The 15,456-nt window shown below is 47.6% G+C and overlaps 1 long non-coding RNA gene across 1 annotated transcript; it reads right to left on the bottom strand.

The window, feature by feature from the left end:
• Nucleotides 1-1,464: 1,464 nt before the first annotated feature.
• Nucleotides 1,465-14,921, bottom strand: LOC138106856 (uncharacterized). The gene is made up of 8 exons (XR_011149154.1): nt 14,776-14,921; nt 13,273-13,374; nt 12,441-12,483; nt 12,165-12,274; nt 11,988-12,051; nt 8,953-9,150; nt 2,993-3,227; nt 1,465-1,607 (listed from the first exon to the last, which is right to left on the bottom strand). It is a non-coding gene; the product is annotated as an uncharacterized lncRNA (long non-coding RNA).
• Nucleotides 14,922-15,456: the final 535 nt, after the last annotated feature.

Here is a 15,456-nt window from a genome sequence, read left to right as displayed (position 1 = left end):
CCCCCAGTAACAGAGTGCAAGGTTTGATCTGCAGTGAGCAGAGCTGGCAGCCCTCAGCACGCCAGCTGTTGCTCCAGTGGTGGAGCCACACTGGGAGGAGTTCAAGGACCAGCAGCTGAGAAAAAAAGTCAGACACGACCAAACCCTCCAACGTTACACAAGGTCGAGGCTGTGTGTGTGCACCTGTGTGAATTTGCTTTATTTTCCTTTTTTTTTCCACCACAACTAGGCTTAGTATTTCTTCAGAGGATTCATGCTTGTACTTGTACCAAGAAATCATTCCCATTATCTCCTCCATCGCCTGGGCTGCAGTGCAGGGAGCAGCCTGCTGTTATCCATCCCTGCTGTCTGGGGTTTGGGACAGCTGGGCTGCAAGGCTGGAGAGATGGAGGAGTTTCCGGGCTCTGGGGTGCACGAGGAGGAGAGAGATCATTTTGTGTGCTGCTAATCTGTCTCTGCAGGAGCACTGGTTTTCGCCTCTGTAGCACCTGCCATGGGGCGCCTGGGGGTGGGACACAGGATCAGGAAGAAAAATAACTTCAAGCAAGATTTACTCCCTTCCTTATTAGTTAATGCTTGCCAAAAAAAATTACACAGAGGCAGGGGGTTGAATAGGTCTGAGTGGACTTCACATAACTGATGTAAACATTACACTTTGACATCTCTCTTCTTTCAGGAAGGGGGAATCTTTGACTGAAGCTGTGTCCAAAGCCCTAGACAGAAACCCAGGAGCTCTAGGATGTTCTTCCCAGCTCTGCCTCAAGTTTGAAATTTCAGGACCATGGTGTTTTGCTGACAAACCTGAGCCATGCCAAACTGAAGATAAAATACCACTGACGGTTTCAAACTTCCCATCCCCCCCCGAGCACAGCACGCATTGCTCCGAGCTGTGCACATGTACTGACCTCTCCCAGCTTGGTCCTGGTGACAGGGTGATACACGGCCCAGACCTGCACTCCCTAAATGCCCCACAGGCTCTCATCTAGCACAGAGACAGGCACTGGATGCGCATAACAGGGAACAAGGAAGAAAAAGAAGCTGTTGCACTGTGCAACAAATACAGATCTTAATACAAATCTCATATGAGCGGAAAGAAAAATCCTGTTATATGGCCACAGTAGGTCGGACCAGCTAATGCAGGGGGATGCAGTGCATTTTTAGAGCACATTATTCTGGACTACAAGCTTTGGAAAGTGTTTCTGGGGGCTGAGCCAACCTCTCACAGTGTTGGGCCCAAAAATATTTAAGGCGTGCTCTTCTCAGAAAAGACATTTTAAAGGAATCTGGATTGCAATCTGAATGCAAGCAGCTTCTTTCAACTCTCCATCATCAGAGGCAGTGCAAGCAGATCAGGCAATTCAAGAGGCATAAGCTGGCCCTGGTAAAGTCTCAGCCCTCAGCTTGCTCCTTAAGCCAAAAATAAAGAATATGTCTGCAAAACCATTGCATATTCACCTGGGAAGTTTGTAATGCTGTTTGTTGGAGCAGTGGCTGCCACCAGCGCACACCACAGCACTCTCCCTGGTTTTGTGCCACCACCAAGCCATCAGCTGGGCCGTGAGAGTGTCAGCTGCTGCTTGCATTACAAAATCTGGAAGGGATGGAACCTGAAACCAGAGAAGCAGCAAACAAGGGCTGCAGCAGGATGGGCTGCTCACTAGAAGTACCTCCAGCACTTAGGAGATGACAGATTTTCTGGGCACTCAGAAAACCTACATGAGCACATGCATTTGCATGATGTGCAATGAACCACTGGCTCTGCTCTTTTGACAAGGGCATGTAATGGTGGGACAACAGGTAATGCTTTTAAACGGAAAGTAGATTTAGATTAAATACTCGGAAGAAATTCTTTATTGTGAGCGTGGTGAGACACTGGAACAGGTTGTTCAGACAAGTTGTGGATGCCCCATTCCTGGAAGTGTTCAAGGCCAGGTTGGACAGGGCTTTGAGTAACCTGGTCTAGTGGAAGGTGTCCCTGCCCATGCCAGAGGGCTTGGAACTCAATGATCTTTAAGGTCCCTTCCAGTCCAAACCGTTCTGTAATTCTGTGATGGCACATGAGACTATGAGAGCACCATCTCCTCACGTCTGACATTCAGACCCAAGGACTTCAGAGGCCTAGAACAGGGGGTGCCCCTCTCACTTGCCCCTGCTAACTCACAGCAGTTGCAAGGGAGGCAGCAGTACATGTCCCCGCTCCAACCCACTGCTGGAATCACCAGCAATCCACCAGGCTGTTACGCCCTTATGAGAGGGCTTGGCAGAGCAGCTTCCCCAGCCAAGGCAAGGTTTGTATCAGGGGCTAAAGATCAAACTGTATCTATCTCTGAACACACCTTTGTTAGTTTTGGCTGCACCCTTTCAGGTATCACCTGCTTCCCCAGGCAAACACGTTCCTATCCCGGGTGCCAGAGGCCTGCTGTGCTCCTCCAAGGGCTGCATCCGCCTGCCAGGAATCTGTGCACCTACTGCATCCATGCCAGTGGCCAGCAGCCAGGGAGGGAGAGTCCCAGCACTAATGTGGCTGCAGCAAGGATGTTGCAGGGAGCAGAGGAAGGAGCTGAAAGCAGATTCATGGTCAAGCTCCTGCTTGGCTTTGCTGGAAGCTGGAGTGGAAAACTGGCACCGGCATCCAGCCACCCCAACAAACATTGCATTCATATGCAGAGCTACAGAGCAAACGATCTGTCAGTTGTTCATCTGGAGAACAGGTTTCACCAGCCTGGATTAAACGATTATGTTGCCGCAGCATGTGCTTCTGGCTGCTCTTGGAGATAAAGGAAGTAAGGCACAAGGAGCCTTACAGGAGAGAGGCCTGACCCTGCAACCCAGCTCCCAACACCTTTATGCTTGGAGAAGGTTCGGACCAGCACAGAGCATGGGGGATGGGGAGCAAGTGTGTTTAAAAGGATGAATTTTGGTGCTGATGCGCTGAAATCGCTAATGCAAGAAAACACCTCATTCGATCGAGAACAGAAGGTGCACACTTTACCTCCAATTACTGCCTCCAGATGTGCACCAGACTGGCTGTATTTCTGAGCCTGCTGCTCCCCGTTCCCACAAAGCTGAAGGCAGGGCGAGTGCAGTTGGAGGTCTAACAGCACATGTGCAGCTCCACCAGAGCCTGCATCCAGCCTCCACAAAACCCCTGTTGAGCGACTCCCTTAGGATGAAATTGCAGCCGACTTCATTCCAGGCCATGAGCATATGTCTGGCTACGGACATTACTGCAAGCACACAAGGAAAAAAAAAAAAAAGAAACATAAAGGAGAAAGTGCGAAAAAAACACTGGTAATCCAAGCCCAGTTAGGATAATGGGTGTTTTCCTGCATAGAAAAAGGCTACTTTGCTACCTTTGGCAGTCTGGCCAGCTTCCCTGCATTAGTCTTTTGCAAGACAGAAAAGAAAGGCTGGCACCAGCTTTGCAGACTTAAAACCAAGCTATTGCACCAAACCCATGGACCCCAGCAGCACCCCTGAATCCCTCTGGAGCCCACAAGGGCAAAAAGCAGAGGCCCAAAGAGCTAACACAGCAATTTTAGGACACTCACAGACTTCAAGGGGCCTTGAACCCTTGTACCAGGGAGCCCAAGGCATCTTTTTCCACTCTGTGGCCTTTGATGGGTCACCAGAGTTCACCCCATGTCCCCATCTTTCAGGGGATGATGTGTCTGTGGTGAGTGCAGTGAAAGGCGCAGGGATGCAGTCACAGCACAGTGTGGGCGGCAGGAGCTGGAGCCACCACCCTCTGCTCCCAACGTGTTTCACAAGATGAGCAGCAGCAGCCGTACTGCTGCTTTCTTATTTGCCTTTTTTTTTTTCCCTAAGAAAGTGCAAACCCGTGCTCTGAGCATTGGGAGCTGTTACAAACGCTGCTCTGGGGAGACGTCCCCACAAACAGCCTGCAGCAATCATCCAGCACCCAACACTCCCAGCTCAAGCACTTGCAGGCTGGCAAATCCCTGAGGCATCCAAAGTAAGGTCTTATCAATGGGAAGTGCCAGACAGGCCTAAGCAACACTGAGCTGCCCTCCCCACCTCCAGTGGCCATGAAAACACATAGGATTTGTCCAGCTGGGATGGCTCCCTGTCAGGCATTTACGTTTATGGCTCATGGACAGGTTTTCAAAAATACATCCCAGTGCATGCACAGATGTACTCCAAGATACACTTAATATCCACAAACACATGACCTACGAGGTGGGTTAGAGCTGAAGAGACTCAGCCTCCCCGTTACAGGAACAAAATTAGCAATCACTCATAGACGTCTTATGTCTTAGATGGGGCTAGATGGCACTCTAAGTTAGTTAATGTCCCTTTGCCTCAGGAGGTTTCACTTTGGCATTAAGATCAGTGGAAAACCAGGAAAGCTGGTACTCCCTAGGGTATATTTTCCAGAGCTGGGCGAGTAATTCACACCAACAGCCTGATTCAACACATTTTCAAGGTGCCTAGTTAGGAGCTGTGTCCAGTAATTTAGTCATTCTCTGGAATTTACTTATTTTTTTGAGAAAATAGTTCTTGGCTTGACCACATTTAGACATATGTTTTCTTCAAATAGTTGGCCTACATTTTCCCTTCTTTAATTTATCCCATTTCTAGTCATTAACCCCTGCCCCCCCACCCCCGTTGTTCCCATGCTGGATCCCTCTACCTCTCCCGGGAGAACTGTGATGAAATGACATTCGCCTCCCAGACCTCCTGGCACATCACCCCTTCTCTTCAGGATCAGCCCAGCGGGGCAAAGAGCCCTTTGGCCCGGAGCCCCTGAATCACTTAAGGATGCACAGTTGAAACGGAGCAAAGCAAAGTGGTGGAGGGAGGCGAGGACCGGGCTTGAAGGGACAGTGCCTGGCTGTATTCAGGTCAGAGCATTCCGGTCCCACGGCCTCGGGTGTCTGCCTGAGCTGGTTGGGAGACGAACTTGTAGGGATCTGCCCTAATCTCACACCCAGACCTTCCAGAGCCTCTGCACTCCGGCGAGCACGCTGTGGTTGATGGCACCGTGCCACCGCGAGGGAACGGCATCCACGTGGCTGGGGAGGAAGGGGGACGTGCAGTCCTGGTGCAGCGCATCTGCCCGTGGGGCCGGGAAGAGCGTGGCCACCTCTTTAACAGAGACCCTATCCATCTAGTACTCCGATGGGTATCTCTCTCCCATCAGTTAACAAAGGGAGCAACCCTCTAGGGAAGAAAGAAGAAAGAAAGAAAAAAAACACACCAAACCCCCCAAAACCCCAAAACACTCTTCCCAGCACAGGATCCCATCAGCTCCCTGACCGCCTGGGTCATTCATGCCTGTGAATCGTTTCCCCAAGTAACAGATTAGTCACGTACATTTGCAATGGCAGCGATTCTGCCAAATAGCTGAGGAGCGGGGCAGGAGAACAGCAGCATGACAAAAACAGGCAGAGGAGGGGAGATGAGAAACAAAATGTTTCTTCCTTTTCTCCCATGCCCCTTTGGTTTTCAACAGCTTTTGCATGCACAAGCTGCTAAACAGCTGCATCACGTGGCAGTGAAATCCAGGCGCTATCTGGCCAGAGACTTGGACAACCCTGCCTTTCCTTTTTCACCCCCGGGCTGGCAGAAGCATTGCCCAGCAGCCAGAACACTGACAGCTTCTCTAAGGTTGGGACCAAAAGCCTCCCATAGTAGGAACAATGTTTGGCGACTGGGAAAACCTCTCACTTAAGCTCCCATCTTCTGAGTGACTGACAAATGCCAGACCCCGGCAGGGCTGACATAGGCTCGGGCTGCAAAGTGTCCCGCTCAGAGGCAAGTCACTCGGAGAGGAAAACAAACGGGTAAAGGTCCCCAGAAATCCAGCTCCTGGTTAGTACGTGGCTTACTGCAAACAGTTACTTCCTTCTTCCAATAACAGGCGTGAAAAATCACCACTGTCATCCGAGCAGCAGTGTGTGGAGCTGCGAGCAGGTCAGACTGCTCCTCTGTGCTGTGCATGCTTGTGTCAAACTGCCCCTGTCCCGACAACCTTCCAGCCACAAATGCCCCGGTAGGTAACAAAGAGGGAGATTCAAAGCAAGAACACCTGAGTGATCCAGTAACGGGGGAAAAATGCAGGCTGTTTCGGGTCATCTGATTTGTGCATACATTCCCAGACACTCAGTCTGTCCCTTGTAGTTCAGGGAAATGCTAAACGGGCAGCATGGCCTGAAGAAACTGTAAGGAGGGGAAAAGCAGACAAGTGCCTGGGGGAAAGCTGATGAGCTGGTTTTCAAGACAAGCGTTACTACTGCAATAAGAGATAGGGACACATGTAGGCGTTCCCCGTCCTGGCAATAAATAACAGCTACAAAACTCTTATTAACCTCTGTAAAATATGTTGGTTCTGCCAGTCCATCCATCACGAATCTATCTGTTACTGCAGTACTCACTTCACCTGTCCCAGAGAAAGACAGAAAACACAGCAGGCCGGACACAGCATCCCACATCCCAGCCAGAGGGAGTCACAATTGCGAGGGATGCATCCTTGTTGTCATAAAAATGATGCACCCCTCTTGTACCCTCTGCCTTAAGGGGCAGCACTGAAAAAGGAGACTAAAATACAAACATCACTTCTGAAACAGGAACTTCACCATATCACAAAATAATTTTTTTTTAAAATGACCTCAGGAATCTTCTACCTTTCCTTCCTAGGAACAAGCAATCCTGGGGCTTGGCCTGAGCATCTGGCCCGGTGAATTCACTTGCAGTCCAAAGAAAGCCTGGCCCCATTCATCAGGAGGGATGGGAAGCGCCAAGTCTCTTCTCCTCCCACCATCCCACTTCCCGGAGGGGAATTCAAGGAACAAGTGGCCTGATACTGCTGAGAGAAGTTCTGTCCCATGCACTGCCAGGCTTCCCACGCTGTCCCATTTCAGAAGCAGCATGGGGAGGAGGAAGAAATGCATAAATCAGAGCTCTGATAGTTGGCACTACACCAGGACATAGATTAGACTACTCCATCATTTTAATTGCTATCCAACAGTAATAATCTATGTAGTCAATTTACTCTAAAACACGCATAGCACTTTGGTATGTTTATAATGCTAATTGGGAAGGTCCTCAACCAAACAGCCACCCTGGGTAGAAAAGCTGTGTATTTGGGGAGATTTATTTGGTTGGCTGTTTTCAGAACTGAACTAGAATACTGTTTTTCTTAGCTTTTTTTGCTTCAACATATATATTTTTGTCTATTTACTTGTCAATCTCATGTATTTGGCAGACATAAAAAAATGCAGAGCAGTAACCAAAATTACACACACTTCCCATGCAACACAGGGTTATTATTCCATGTCTTCTTTCTGTCCTGCATATTTAATTTTGTACTCCTGTGAGGACTTGGGTGCTCAGGAAGAATGCCATTTTTAGAATTACCAGACCTAAGTAGCTGCAGCTACATAAATGAGGAGTATGTCAAGACCTGAGAGGAGCCAATGGTTTTACTAGGTCATCAGTTAACCCACATGGCCAGGAGAGCAGGGTGTCAGTGAAGGAGATAATCCACCTCCAAGACAGATCCCAGCATGCCTCCCTGGGAGTTTTGTACTTTACAGAAGCACTTTCCTCTCCCTTAGGAAAGGTGGTACATCAGAAAGAGTTCCTTCCCCTCTACCTGCACTGTTACCACCTGTGTTATTGCAGGTAGGCACTGGGAAGGATGTTTTGGGTATGTAGAAGCTGTTACCTACCATATACTAAGCAAAATCACAGGGAAAAAGATGGTGCAGCCTCTGTTCTGGCTGTGTTTATCCCACATGTCAATGAACAATAAAAACAGGGCACTGAAAAATAAACCTCACTGCTTCAAAAAGCCCCCAGGAGAGTATCTTCAATGGTATCATATTTTTTCTGCTTGTTTCTGATCCTTTTTTACTATTGAAGTTGACATCTTTTTCCTCTTGCTGAACCAGCATTTCCTGACAGCAAACCATAGTCAGAAATTTTCCATCCAGCCCTGAAGTGGATTTCAACATTTGGTGTTTGTGCATGCTTATGAAAAGAGGTTATTGTCAATCTCAGAAAATTATCTACATGATGTTCAAAAGGGTACTACCAGTGTGGAGCAGCACCTGCATTTGGGAAAGCCCAGACACTCTCTGGTTTCTTTGCCTCAGAGCTCTTCTCTGGTCACATACATTTGTAATGGTGATTCTCCTTTGCATGTTTACTGCCCAACTGACCTGTCACTTGGAAAAAAAATCCTTCCATGGGGAACACTGTCTTTTGTGACACAGCACATCCCCTTTCAAATGCCGTGGGGACATTCTGACGGGTTTTAAAACCAAACATCTTGGAAAAGAGCAGTGCTCTCGAAACAAACAGCAGTACAGTCAGGCCTCAGAAGGCAAACAAGCAAGGCAGGAGCTTGTGGGAGGAGATGATCATAAATACAATAGTCAGCTTCTTAATCATCATCCGAGTGCCTGATAACCATTACCTTGTTTCAGCTGCCCTGTGCATAACAGTGACAGGACAGCCCTCCACATTTGGAGGACTTTACCCAGCAAAATCTCCTCAGGGATGAACAAGCACTTAAGTGTAAACACACCCAAGGACTTTTAAAGAAGATGGAAAAGAAAAATCTCTTGTGCTGTGAGAGTGATCAGGCATGAGGTAGCCTGGGTACAGCAGCCTCCAGTCCGCAGCAGTTGCACTCAGCAACCCCAACAGTCAAGGCTTTTTTTGGGAGCAGGGATGGGCACAGTGAACACCAGCCTGTCCTCACTCAGAATTCCTGCCTGCAGGGCACTCAAGCCAAAGCTATCTTAATATGCTTTTAAAAGCAGGCAAATGACAAGCAAGGCAACATTTCCTTCAAAGCCCGGCACTCCTTCTCTACTGCATCGACAACTGCTATCGTCAGCTTAAGGGGCAATAATTTCACCAGGGCGCAAAGCTGGTTTATGAGGGGGAGGAGGAAGAGTTAAACCAAACTCATCAACCCACCCAGTGTCATCAGCCAGCAGCTCTGAGCACACTCTCACGGGGAAGCAGCAGAAAGACAAGACATCCCAGCAGCATGTCCAAGAGAGGATGTGTCCTAAAGGACACAGCTGATTCATCATCCCGCTTAAGAATCTCGGGCAGTTTCAGCTGCAGAGGCCTGACCTGCTTGGCATCCAGCCTGTCGGCATCAGCTGCCTCCTGGAAAAGGGAAAGAAAAAACAAAAAGCTTTGAAAAGACAGAGTAGGCAGAGGAATGGGGAGGAGGGGAAAGGAGGGAATGTGGGGGGGAAGAGGTGGCCTTGCAGGCTCTGGTTGAGTAAGAGGCTAATTCCCCTCCACTCCCCGACCGCGACTCCATCTAATTACCCTGTTTCCTCTGAGCTGATTGGAAAGTGGCCTTGTGTCTGGAAAAGGCAGTAAGCATCTTACATGCATCTGTTCCACCTAATCCCTAATAACTAGTGCCTGTGTGTTCCGGGAGAGGAGGAGGAGGAGGAGGTGGGGGAGGACAGGCTGGGAAGGGCCGGGAAGGGTTTCCCATGTAGGCTACCATGTGGCAGAGGGCAAGGCAGCCTTGTGGCCTGGGCTGGGGGCTTTCAGGGAACTAACACTGTTCCTCTTCCGCTTGTTTCACAATCTGGAGGCCCCTTTCCTCCTTCCCCTTGCAATAATAACAAATTTTATTTAAAAAAAAAGAAAAAAAAGAGAGAGAGAGAGGGCTATGGCTGAGAATAAGGACACATTTTGCTGAGCCTCGCTGCAGTTGGGATCTGTTTAAGCCACTCGTTTTCCCCTTGCCCTAATCCTGCATTATCCTTTAGGCGTGACGTTCAATTCCTGAAGGGGGGCGGGAAGTGCTCTCCAGAGCCCTGCTTGGTTTGCCCAGGAATTTGGATTGCACTTTTTATGTGCAGCTCCGGGAAGGGGCAGAGGGACAATTAGGCAGCCATTTAGTAGCCAGGCAGGCACATTTTCAACGAGCTCTTCCTAGTGGGAGCTAATTCAACTCGAGGAGAGCACAGGGATAAACATCTACATTTGCCAGTAAAAGGATTGTCACATCTGGAATTTACACAAGTTACGAGGAGCCAGGAGCCACTATTTCGTTTCACTTGCACGGCGTCATAAAATATGTTAGCACTTTAAAAATGTTGCAGGGCAGATGGATGCAGGATGACAACAACTCCCACAACCCTGCCATGCCCTCGCCCTCCCCTGCCACCATTGGGGGATGCCAGACTCAGCCCTGCATCTTGCTCAACACCCTCAACTTTGCTCCAGCCCCTGGGAAAAGAGGCTTTTGGCCTCCAACACAGCCAGCTGGCTTCACGTCTCCACATTACAGCCCCAGGAGGCTCCCGGCTGGGAGAGGGACCCGCTGTGCCCCCTGCACACCTCGCAGGGAATGCCAGCCTTCCCCTCAGGCTCAACCCACATGGAGTAGGACTCAGTAACTGATCGCTTTAAACCAGTTTCAAAAAGGTTGGCTGTGCCTCTGTGGGCTGTTTATTTCCAAGAGCTTTCCACATTTGTCCAGCCAGCTTTCCACTGTTTTGCTTTTGGATTTTTGCAGTTGCAAGCTTTGAGCACTCCTCCTTGCAAGAGCCTCCTCGCTCATCCCTCAGCACAGTAATGGTTCCAGAGGTGGTAATGAGCCTCATGGGCTGACTTCCCATAGGAAGCCCCTGTCCTCACCCCAACAAAAACACTGGGAAGCATCCTGAAAAGAGCTGAACCCATCCTATCCAGTAAGAGTGGACATAAAAATTAAGGGGAAGAAGCTGAAGTCAACGGCCATTGACCTTCGGCGCTACACATCTGCACACAGGCCTTAAGGATGAGCAAGGCAAAATCCAACAGCCCATAATTCCCAGTTTGTTTTTTCTCTCATTTTGTCTCATGGAGAAATGGTTACCCAAGAAACCTACTGCCCACTGATTTTTATTAGGGACCGAGCCACACTGGGTGGGAAAACCAGAAAAGCACAAAAGTCATCTCTTGGCCCACCGTGCTAGTTGTGAAACACATTACAGAGGTAAAGGCCTTCAGGTTACCGTGTGGAAACCTGGCTGCGATTTACACCTCCTCCTCATCCTCCCTCCAAGAGACAAAGGGCTGCCTTGGGGAGGCTCACTTCACCCTGCAGAGGACTGGCAGCATCATTGCTCACTTTGCTGCTTGCTGGCAGGGCACAATCCCAGCTTTTGTGAGTCATCCACCTAGCCCACCCAGTACAGGATCCACAGCCTGGAGTCCCAGCAGTGCTCACATGAGCTGTCGGGGAGCAAACCACATGCCAGGGAGGGCTGCCCTGCAGTGGAATACACAGTACACACCCTGCAAGGGTGATGGGAGATGGGGAGAGCTTGAGCTCTCGTGACTGACCAGAAAAGTGAAGTGAAAGAGCACAATGGGAAGCTGCAAGGTCACACTTTGCTTCTAGCATTGCCCAGATCCTTCTGCAGAGCCTTCCTATCCTCCACATGTGTAACACGTCCCATGTCACTCTAACTAAAACTTAAAGCCCCTTGAAGTAAATTGGTGCAACTTTCTCATGAGTGCAGGCTCCTGACACTGTAAGATTAGCAGCTGAAAGGAAAAAAAACACTTAAAAGTGTCTTCAAAACCTCCATCTTTAGGTAACAGATAAGTGGCATAAACACTCAAAGTAATGTGCCCACAACCACAGGCAGTTTTCTGTTAATTCAGGCTGAAGTACTCTGAAAGGGGAGGTCACCTTCCTCCCAAGCTGCAAGATGACTTCAGGGAGGAGCTGTGACTACAGGTGTCCCTGTAGCACAGACTTGCCTGAATGTGTGAGGGTTGGGACGGAATATAAACAGTAGCAAGCAGATGGTGTTTTAGGAGGAGAAAATATCAAATTTATGGCCAGAGGTTGTGCTTACAGTTACAACTGTAGCCTCACTACCCCCTCCTCAATATTCCTACCAGCTATGCCACTCCAGTCCTCTGAACACCTTTTCCACGGGCTGGTCATTGCACCCTTAGGGGAAAAAAAGTCCAAACAGGCCAACCTGTTCCTCAGAAGACACACTGGCATGAACTCTGCTCCCCAGCTACACCTCCAAATGACAGAAGCTGCAGAGTGGAAAGAAGGAAGAAAATTTGGCTCAAACAGATCTCCTCTATTAAAGAGTCAGCACAGGAGGAGATTTGCTTGCACCAAAGTGCCAAAGACTGCCAAAACTTACCTAGAATTTATTTGCAGAGCTGGAGGAGAGCACGGAGGTAGGACCACCTAGGCTTCCCTGGGTTAGTGCCTGCAGCAAGAGCAAGTGCCCACAGTTCATGGTCCTGTGGTCTACATAGAAAGTGTCAATCAGTTCCTCAATATCTTGTATTCTTTGAGATCCCTTTCAAAGCCTTTATAAGGGTATCTAAAACAACAGAGGTCTTTGCATGAAAAATTCCACAAGCTGCATACACAGACATGGTGGTTTTCAAAAGTGCTAAAGGAATAAACTCACTGTATCCTGATTCATGCTCTGTATATGGCACCGTGCTCCCAGCCTAGAAGGAAATAAAACAATTACTATATTGTATAATACGAGTTAGAATGAAGTGGCTATTTTCTACTCTGCTTTCACTAAGGTCCTGTCTTTCCAGGATGAAATCTTGATATTTGGGAATACTGAGCAGATTTATTCTGACACCCATTCTCTGAGGAAAGTCTGCAGCTTCCCAAAGATGAGCTGTGGATGCAGCATCTTCATGGTCACAGCCTACTGAAGGGCATTTGTTATCACCCATCCCAGCTGAGCTAATTAATCCTAAATAACAGTGGCTTATTTTCATTTTCTGAAATCTGTTAAGGCAGGACTGAGTGCCCTTAACTCCTCTAATTCTAGGAGCTGGATTTTCAGCTCACTTCATGGTTTGCTTTTTTTTCTTTCACTCTTGCACTGTCTTTGCACTAAATCGTATACCACAGACCATACCTTGGGAAAACTCGTATCTGCAGGCCCCTGTCCTGGCCCAGGAAAAAGCTGATTTTACATGGAAGATGACCCTACTTTGAAGGTATCCCTTCCACCCAAAATGCCTCTTAGATAAAGGCATTATACTACTTGAGTGGTGAAGCAGAGTCAAAGCTGCATGAAGCTGGGCTGACCCAGAGCATGGCCAGGACACTCGGCTCCCCTGGGAGGAGCCTGGAGATGCCTGGCTGGGGGCCAGTGCCTGTCCAGAGATGGTCTCTTTTGGGGCTGTTGATACTCAGCAATGAGTATAAAATAATGTTACATTAATGGGCTTGGGGACAGAGTGACCACTCTGAAAATCTCAACCAAAAGTGCTCACCCAGGGCTAAGTGGCGAGTGAACTGGCAGAAGCACAATCCTTCATTCTCCTTCTTGCCAGATCTCTTCTTCAGCCACAGTCTCTATGGTAAAAACTTATCTGCTGCAAATTTATATAACAATTATGTCACCATTAGATTTCAGAAAGCACCTGCAAAATCCTGTTAACTTACCACACCAAAAAACAAGAAAAAACAAGGTACTTCAGATGAGAAGATAAAATGATGGTGTTGTTTTCAAGGGTGAAGCCTTTATAATTAAATATAACCCTCTATTTGAGCTATTAACCGAACTTTAATGGAAATCCTTGAGAACTTTACTTAATACTCTTTAATGGGAAAATATAAATAAGGCATTTTTAAAACAGATAATGAACCTCTTTTACAAACAACAGAAGGTATTTTGCCCACACCACAAATGTTAGAGGTGATCCAACTGAGGGGCTGAACGGACACAAACCATACACTTTTCCTGAACTGGTGTAAATCAGGAACAATTCAACTGGTCATTAAGCATAACAGAAACACTGGCATTTGCTGTGGCTGTAGCTTATTCAGCTACGGCTTTATATTTAAATATTTTTATAGCATCTTTCACACTGGTGCTTGGGGACTCCCAGGCAGTCAGAGATGCAATTAGATAAAAGAGGCTATTTGACTTTTCATCCTTAGTCCTTACTGCCTTGCTTTTGTGGGTGTAAAGCACAATCTTTTGACTAATTAAACACATTTGAATATTCTGTTGCATGTGCAATGAATGTATAATTAGACTCAAGAGAAAGATTATGTGCTTTCGGGCTGACACTAACACTTCAGCATAAAGGTACCCCAGGCACCACTAAATGTAACCTATGAGCTCCAGCTAATAACACGTTGCCTCTGATCTACAGAGGATTATCTTACTCTGGAGCTCTTATAGGAGCCGTATACTGAAAGGGGCCTGAAACAGATACCCTGTAATTTACGTCCCTGCTTAGTGCCTCGGTGAGGAAAGGCGGCCTTTGCTCCAAATTGTAAGTGTTTCTTTCCTTCTCTACTTTTCAGGTCTGAAGTTAAGGCACATGATCTTCAGGGTGCAGAATTCTTTAAGGAACCTCTGGGTATTTTCAGGGAAGAAAGTATATTTTTTTGCCCATCTCTTCTATTTTTCTTTTTTTTTTCATATTCAGGACCACTTTTTTCCCCTATAAATACAGAGAAATCTGTTAAATAAACTATACAAGACCCCATCTCTCTGCTCCAAAATTAAAGATGTCTGCTGTTTTATCCTCACCAAGCAATACCTCCTAGTGCTATTATCTACTATAGCTCATAAATATCAGTCCTTTTCCTTTCCTCTACTTGGCACTTTTCTCATCACTTTTACGCTGCTGCATTGTGTTTTTGTTGTTGTTTTTTAAACAGAGGTTATCCTCCCAGCCACCACATGATAATAATTTCTTTTTCTTCCCCATTTTGTGGTTACACCAGCTCAGACAACTAGATAAATATTGTGGGGAGCTCACCCTTAAATACTGGGTTTGCCTATATTTTTTCACAGAGGTCTTTATTTCCTTAAGTTGTAGGTGGTCTCCTTAAGACAGCAGGGAGACGAACCTCGTGTAGTGGAAGGAGGGGAAAAAGAAGAAGCAGAAAAATCCCCTTAGGACGTTTCCTGTGGTAAAAGAGAGTAAGGAATATTTTCAGAAACAGTAAGAAATATTTCAGGGCAGCTCCAGACAAATTCAAATCCAAATCTTCTGTGAGGTTCAGTGAACTCTGCAAATTGTGTTTCCTCCAAAACCCCAAGCCAGGCAACCTGAACCTGATTTTGGAGTGAGTAATGGGGACCCTGGCATTTCTGTACCCCTTGGCAGTTGTGAAGGAGGTTGTGTGGGTTTTTTTAAGATGTCTGTTTTTTCAGAGTCATTTGCTTAAAAAAACAGTGGGCTAGCTACTGAAAATCAGCCCCCATCAACTATTGTCAGCCACAGATTTACATGAGGGGGGGAAAGCTCCTTTACCAGCAGTGTGGCTTTAGTGTAAGCAATCTGCAAATTTCCTCTCATCTTAAAAAGAAAGCGATTACCTGGACAGGGCAGGAGATAACAACAGGCATGCGGCCTCAATGTCAGCAATACCTGTGACAGCACGGCAAATCACACTGTGCCATTGCAGTTCAGTCACTTTTCTGTAGGGTCAACCCC

This window comes from Aphelocoma coerulescens, chromosome 2 (assembly GCF_041296385.1).
Source record: "Aphelocoma coerulescens isolate FSJ_1873_10779 chromosome 2, UR_Acoe_1.0, whole genome shotgun sequence".
Lineage (NCBI taxonomy): Eukaryota > Metazoa > Chordata > Aves > Passeriformes > Corvidae > Aphelocoma > Aphelocoma coerulescens.
Note: the sequence above shows the minus strand (reverse complement) of the source record. Positions and strands in the feature narration are given on the sequence as shown.